Below are 8430 nucleotides of genomic sequence, written 5' to 3'. Positions count from 1 at the left end.
ATATCACTGTTCAGAAATCTCAGTGAAACTATGGAAAAGCCTGCATTTCACATCCTGTTAATAATGTGCCTTTTTTTTTTTTTTTTTTTTTCCCCCCATCTTCTGTGGATCATCCTGGGATTGAAGGCTGCACAGTTCCCTCACTTTGCAGAATGTGATTTTGCCAAATTTTGATTGATTATTCTAGGTAAGCCCAAGATATTCTTTATTTCTTTACACAATCTGTGAAGTAATACAGTCTATTACTACCTGTTATCAGTATTTTCATTATGTACATTACAGTTGTCAGCATTATTGATTCCAATATTACTAATGGTGCCGTGGTTTAGCCTGGCAGGTAGCTAAACACCACAGAGCCATTCACTCACTTCACCCTAGGGGGGTGGGGGAGAGAATTGGAGAAAATATAAAACTCATGGGTTGCAACAAAGGTAGTTTAATAGTACAGGAAAAAAAAAAAAAAAAAAAAAAAAAAAAAAGGAAGGGAGAACAATAGTAATACTAATAATGACAAAAAATATACAAAACGAGTGATACACAATGCAATTGCTCACCACCTGCTGACTGATGCCCAGCCAGACCCCAGGCAGAAGGTGCCACATCCTGGCCAACTACCCTGAGTTTTATGTGCTGAGCATGACATAATATGGTATATCCCTTTGGCCAGTTTGGGTCAGCTGTCCTGGCTGCGTCCTCTCACAGCTTCTTGTGCACTCCTAGATTGCCCATTGGCAGGGCAGTATGAGAAGCTGAAAAGCCTTTGACTTAGTGTAAGCACTGCTCAACAACAACAGAATCATCAGTGTTTATCAATGTTATTGTAATGCTAAACCCAAACTGCAGCACTATACCAGCTACTAGGAAGAAAATTAATTCTATACCAGCAAAACCAGGACAATTGGTTATTCTGATCTTCTGATTTTAGTACAAGTAATATTTGTGTAGTATAAATTAGTAGAAGGCACTGCCTGTATCACAATTCTCATAACTGTAAGAAAAACTGTTAGAGACACACACTGAATGTACAATGCTTAGAAATTAATAGCACAGAATGCAGTCTCTCATCTTGCTCCCTAGCTGCAGTGAAAAAGACAAATGATATGCCTGATTTCAAATGCCCATATGCTTATGATTTCTGACAGGAACCACTTTGGAATTTTCAAAGTCCCTGTGAGATTTTAATATTCCATGTTTGTTAATTTCAATTTTAATCTAAATCTATTAGGCTACTCTGAATATTTTATCCACAAAATACTGTTGAACACTGATAAAATATATGTAAAATTGGGAATTTTTTGTCTGATTCTGCATTCACCTTTGTCAGACTTTAATACTATTTTATTGATTAGATACAGAGCGTTATTTAGAAACAAGGGACACATGAAATTTTTTAACTCTCTCATTATCTTATTATTAAAAGTTTATTCTTCGAGTAAAGATTGCAGTATCAGCAAAATTAAATAATATAGCTTTCTATGGTACTCAGACATTCCATTAGCTAATTCAAAATCAAATACAAGCTCCAGATGGATCAATATAACAGCTATTTGAAAGTGACATGAAAGAATTCTGTAGGAGTCTTAACTCTTAACAGGATCTGTATTAGGTCCAGCATGGTGTGGCACAAGGGAGAGCTCAGAGTGAATCATCTGAGGAAGAGAAGATTATAGAGAAATTATGGCTTTTTCAGACCAGTAAGCCACTGTTGTGTTTATCCTTAACCTTCTTAATTTAGGAAAATAATAATAATAACAATAACAATAACAATAATAATAATAATAATAATAATAATATTAATGATGAAAGGTGTTAGTTTTATTATGTCATGGTAACCTTGTGAAAAAGAAAAATTAGTAACATAACTAGAATCTTGTAATAATTATTTCTATATGACACTATTTTCATGTTGGTAACAGAGACTTGGAAATTTCAAAATGTGTAAGATTCTGCAATTCTTTCTGATAGTGATGTTTATTGTTTGGACAAATAAAGATGGGCAGCAAATTATTTCTGTTAAAAAATTTAAATAGCAAATATATTAATCTCACATTTTAATTAATATTAAAACTATAACCACCAATTAATATAAAAAACATGAAGCCATAACATGTTAAAAAAATAAGATAATGTACATCAGATTGAAAGGTCAGCGTTCATCAGAATTTTCTTAACAATGTGAAACTTGTGTAAATTTCCCTGCTGTAATTTCTATGCCATTATCTAATATTGTAGATAGGCAATCATACTAATAGCTCTGAATTCTATAAAAGACACCAAACAGAAGCCAAATATATAAAACATGTAAGAATTAGAAAACACATATTCAAATCAGTATTTCTTTTAACAGCATACTTAACTCTTCTCCACATAAGGGGGTCCCAATTTCCTGAACAAATACAGTTCCTAGATAAATAATTTCATACATACTTGTAAAATTAATTCCTGCTCTACCAAAGGGGAAACAAATATTTATTTAGATACTCTAGAAACGTGACAGGGAGAGAGTGAGGAAGAGTGGGAAATCTATGAATCATTAATATTCTATAAAACACTTAAGGAGAGAAAATAGTACTAAAGCTATGTTGCTGTAAAGCCTATTTACAGCATTATCACTGAAGATTGTTATCGTATTTTTTACTGAGTCTATAACTTAGGATTAATTCTATAGTATTGATATTTCAATTTACTTCCATATGTAAAGCTGTTTTATCACCTTATTACCAGGAAACATCTGAAAACTAATGAAAGCAAGGTACCCAGTCCTGCATGCTGCAGCTGAGTAGCTTACAATGACAACAGACAGGTAAAAACAAAGAAAGACTTTTTTATAAATTCTGCTAATTTCAGTATGAATCATTCAAATGCCAGTAAATCCAACATCTGTGTATTTCTAAAATATAACAAAGACAACAGAAATGCTATGAGGCAGACTTTTTCTATATTTCAAAATAATGTTGCTCACTAATGGCAAGTGATTTCAAATTCAGACATATCTCTCTTCTAGAGACAAAACTCCCACTACAAAAAGGTAGGGGGGCTTTAAAATATTACTGTAGGGTGCAGAGATCTCAAATGGTGATTAACAGGAAATCTATGTTGAAAGTCATAAATAGGTCTTCAGTATATAGCGGAAGATAAGCTAATAACTACTGAGGAAGAGCTTGTGAATATGTGAGAATGAGGTCGATAGGTCCTTAGGGACTGTAGATCACACATTTGGCTAGCAGACATTGAAGAAAAAGCTTGTAAGGAAGAGAAATGGCTGCCTGTTTCTAGATGGGCTGTCAGCACCACCTCTAATAAAATAAGTAGAAGCAACTAAAATTAGTTTGAAGGGTGTCACATATTAGCCCAGCTCTCAAAGACCTAAAATTAGGAGATGGCCACTGAGCAACAGTGGTGCTTTAGGATAAGGAGAAGAGATATGTGATTTTATGTACTTATGATTATTCTGAGCTTTAGAAAAAGACTCTGAAGCCCAAGCATTCTTCAGTGTCTTCATAAGGGAAAGTATATTTTGACCTAAAGTATTTTTTGAATGAAGTGGGAGTTGGCTCCAAAGATCCCTTCTTATATCATCTGATGATTCCATGGTTTGATTTGGTTTGGTTTGGTTTTATTACATGACTTCTGGAATGACAGGACTGTCATACTTTCATAGGTATGAATTTCTGCAGCCAAATATTGAGCAAAGCAGAGTGTAATTATTTTATTCTTTTCTTACAGAGTATTTGTCCTTAGCAAGAAGTCCAAAGGGAAAAAAAACAAATGCTGGAAGAAAGAGAGAGATACAAACACAACGACAGTAAAGGTGATGAGGCAGCTTATATTGTACTGAGTACATGGACAATCTCATTTTTATTATGTGAAGGTTCTGTGCAGCTGCCAGTGGGCATGATGTTGATTTGCAGACAATCACTGAGTCAGGGGGGGTTGTTAGCCAACTTGCACTCCTTTTAGATGAGAAAGCGGTTAAAATCTCTCTGTTTAAGAATACTGAAATATCAGAGTCTACTTTCTGAGGTACTGTGAAAGACTGGAATAGAAATATGCCAGGGAAAATGACTTGTGGGACTGCAAATAACAGAACCTGAACGATAACTGAAAGAGGTAAAAAGATACAGAAAGTCAAGCAAAAACAGGAAACATGAGCGACAGTGGTCCAAAAAGCAGAAGACTAAGATTGATATGTGTGGTCTCAAGAAAGACTGGAAATGAAGTTGTGAAAAAAATGAAATCTCCTGGAGTGTGCTGCTTCTGTGCTCAGGAAAGCAGAACTGTACCTGTGCTTCAACACTGTCATGAGTGAAAACTGAAATAGATTTACAATTCCATGTCTTTGGTATCTTCAATTGCACTTTCCAATATTCTCTGAATAAATCAGGGTTCTCATTTTAATCAAATATGTAATAGCATTGAATTCATACTTCATGCAAAATACTTTTTAAAAAGGAAACATTGCATAATAGGTCTTACAGGATTACTTATCCTTGTCAAATCCTTATTCATTTTACAACTTATCTGTAAGTTAGATGTCAGGTGGATTCAGTTACTTTAGTTTAAGAAACGTCTATTTCGGTAAATAAAAATAATATGAGAAAGGAAAATCATGAATACAATATGTTTTTCCAACATTTATTATTATTTTATTTTATAGGTCTTGAAAACCTATTGCGGTTCTTTAGCCTGAAACATTAGAATCTTATATTTCAATGAAAAAAAAAAGAATTCAGGAATGTCAGGAATATATGTCAGGAATATAAATGAACAAGTTATATAGTATTTTATGTAACTATATATCTGCATATCACAGAACCTTTTGTATCTGAATTCTTACGGTCTTTTTTCTGAAAAAAAAAAACTTTCAACACTGAAGGCTATGTACCATCTCCCCATGTGTTTTTCTGGAGCACCTAACTTATTAGGATTTGACTAGGTGATCAGAAATAAGTCTCTAAGTAATATTCCATATTAAATATTAAATAAATGTTTGCACAGATTGCAATTTTTACTTCATGCCTCTCCAATGACAGAAAAAGAGGTAACACAAAATCATTTTCTCATTCTTTTGTTACTAATCTGATTAATATAAACCTTCTTTCTTCATTAGTCCTTGTGCATTACTGTTGTACCAGAAGACAGAAGACTTGGACATAAAGGTAAGTATTTATGTTATCTTTCAAAAGGAAAGGGACTGTATCAACAGCAGAGCTTTGAAGTATTCCCTGTAGAAAATGTAGTCCATAGTCTCAGGATTCATGACAAAATAAATGTTGGCTGGAAGCCCAGTTAAAACAACATAGGCGTCTTACTTGGCAACTATATTAGCAGCCATTTCATCTCATTTTTTGCTATCTGAAAGTTAGATTGTACTATCCTCTGGAGTTCTCATACTTTCAGTGGAGAGAGACAGATAACCTTGAGAAGGCTAATTATTTTCTATATCTTACATGTACTTCAGTATTGGATTAGTTTAATTACCTAGCACTACCCACGATTGTAGATTTCGTAGTTAAAAAGTCTTTTAATCTCTAAAACACAATTTTATTTTTTTTTTTCCTACAAAGCACCTCAAGTGGCTTTTGACTCTAGTTCTTACAATGGCATCTGGAAACAAGAAGAAATATTAGACACTGTGCACTCATATAGCAAGAGGTGATACCGACAAAGATTGCATTTCAGACAACACTGGCAAAAATGCAGAAATGGATACAACCTGTTAGTTGAGTATGGCAGGGCATAAAATTCAGAGAAGGGGAACAAGGAAAATCAAAAGATATGGAATACATTACTAAATAGCAAAGAGCATTACACTCTGGAAAAGACTTGTCTGAGGGCAGATACATGGACTCTGAGTGGCAGGGATAGGTGAATAAGCCATGATTGCTTTCAAAAAGAAAAAGCATACTTTCATGGTAGAAAAATTACTGAAGCAATAGTGAATGCAAATAAAACAAACATGGCTCAGAAAATCACAGGCTTACAAATTATTTAGGCTGGGAGACTGTTTTGAGCAAACATACTTTCACAGAATCACAAAATGGTTGAGGCTGGAAGTGACCTCTGGAAATCATCTAGTCCAGCCCACATGCAAAGCAGGTTCATCTAGAACATGTTGGCACAGGATCATGCTCACATGAGTTTTGAATATCTCCAGAGAAGGAGACTCTCTGGGTAGCCTGTTCCAGTGCTCCACTTTCAGTGTCCACTTAAAAGTAAAGAAGTCTCTTCTCATATTCAGGTAGGACTTCTGTGTTTGTGCCCGTTGTTCTTTATTCTGCCATTGGGCACCACTGAAAAGAGTCTGGCCTTATTTTCTTGATACCTGCCCTTAAGTGAGCTGTAAGCATTGATAAGATCCCCTTTCAGTCTGCTCTCCTCTGGGCTAAACAGAACCAGCTCTCTCAGCCTTTCGTCTTAAGCAAGATGCTCCAGTCCCCTAATCATCGTCGTAGCCTTCTGTTGGTCCATCTGCAGTAGTTACTTGTGTTTCTTGAATTGGATAGCCCAGAACTAGACACAGTATTCCAGATGTGGCCTCAGCAGTGGAGAGCAGAGTGGGAAGATAACCTTCCTTGGCCTGCTGACCACACTTTTCCTAATGCACCACAGGATAACACTGGCTTTCTTGGCCACAAGAGCATATGGCTGGCTCAGGGTTAACTTCTTGTCCAACAAGACTCTCAGGTCCTCATCCTTTGTCATCAGCAAACTTCTTGAGGTTACACTATACCCCTTCATCCAGGTCACTGATTAATAGGTTCAACAAGACTGCACTCACTACTGACTCCTGGGTAACACCACTGGCTACAGGCCTCCAACTAAACTCTGTACTGCTGATCACAACCCTCCAAGATCTGCCACTGAGCCATTTCTCACTCCAACTCACTGTCCATTTGTCTAACCCACCCTTCCTGAGCTTAGCTATGAGGGTGTTATGGGTGACAGTGCCACAAGCCTTGCTGAAGTCAAGGTAGATAACAGCCACTGCACTCCCCTCACCCAGTCAGGCTTTCACACCACCATAGAACAGTATCAGATTGATCAAGCATGACTTGCCCTTGGTGAATCCATTCCGACTACTCCCGATAACCTTAATTTCCTCCACATGCTTAGAGATGACATTCAGAATTACCTGTTACATCGTCTCTCCAGGGATGGGGGTGAGAGTGACAAGCCTGTAGTTTCCTTGATCTTCCTTCTTGCCCTTTTTGAAGACTGAAGTGATGCTAGCTTTCCTTCACTCCTTAGGCATCTCTCCTGTTCTCCAAGACCTTTCAAAGATAATGGAGAGTGGCTTAGCAATAACACCTGCCAGCTCCATCAGCACTCATGGCTGCATCGCATTGGGGCTCATAGCTTTGTGGGTGTCCAATTTGCCTAAATGATCTTTAACCCAGTCCTCCCTGACCAAGGGAAAGTCTCCCCTTCTCCAGACTTTCTCTCTTAACTCCAGAGTCTGGGATTCCTGTGGGTTAGCCTTGGCATTGAAGATGGAAGCAAATAAGTCCTTCTCTGTATACTCCATCACCAGGGCACCCACCTCATTCAGCAGCTGCAAAACAAGGAATTAATTCCCCACTTCCCATGAGCAGGCAGGTGTTCAGCTGTCTCTGTGAAAGCAGAGCTCCATCACGCAAGCAGTTACTTCCAAGACAAATGCCAGAGCTCAGAACATATCCCCGCTTATATCCTCTTCTCCCAAAATATACACTGAACATTCCGTCATATGGTATGGAATATCTGTTTGGCCAGTTTGGGTAAGCTGTCCTGGCTGTTCCCTCCTCTCACCTTTTTGTGCATCCTGACATGATGTAAGAAACTGAAAAGTCCTTGACTACTTAGCAACAAATAAAACATCAGTGTATTATCAGCATTATTCTCATTCTAAATCCAAAACATGGCACTATACCAGCTATGAGGAAGAAAACTAACTCTATCCCAGCTGAAACCAGGAAAGTTTCACAGCCTGAAAATGAAATATAAACCAACTTAGGTATGAATTACAAGATCAGTTATTCTGATCCAAACATGAAAGAGAAGTCAGCTTGAAAAAAAAACAAATGTACAGTGTGCCTTCTTGGCCTGACACTGTCACACTCTTTGAGAGTCAGATGTCAGCTTGCACTTTTTTGGTCTCTGTGAGGAGAGCAATTTGCTACCTGGAGATGGTGACTCTTTCAGGAAACTATCCCTCCAGGTGCACCTGGAGAAGGAAACCATATGCACATGACATTAACCATTGGGTAATGCCTGGTCCTGGAGTGGATGTTTTCCAGGAATTAGCATCCTTCAGCTTAGCTCATATTTTGGCAGCAAGCCCAAACAGCAAGGAACTTCTGTCATGTGTGCTTCATGTCAAGACTGTTTCATGCAGAGAAAAGGAAATCTGTCACAATCTGTGTTTATACTGCCTATAGGGTGCAGACT

Source organism: Nesoenas mayeri, assembly GCF_963082525.1.
Source record: "Nesoenas mayeri genome assembly, chromosome: 3".
Classification (NCBI taxonomy): domain Eukaryota; kingdom Metazoa; phylum Chordata; class Aves; order Columbiformes; family Columbidae; genus Nesoenas; species Nesoenas mayeri.
The sequence above is the reverse complement of the archived record's forward strand: the minus strand, read 5'-3'. Positions refer to the sequence as shown.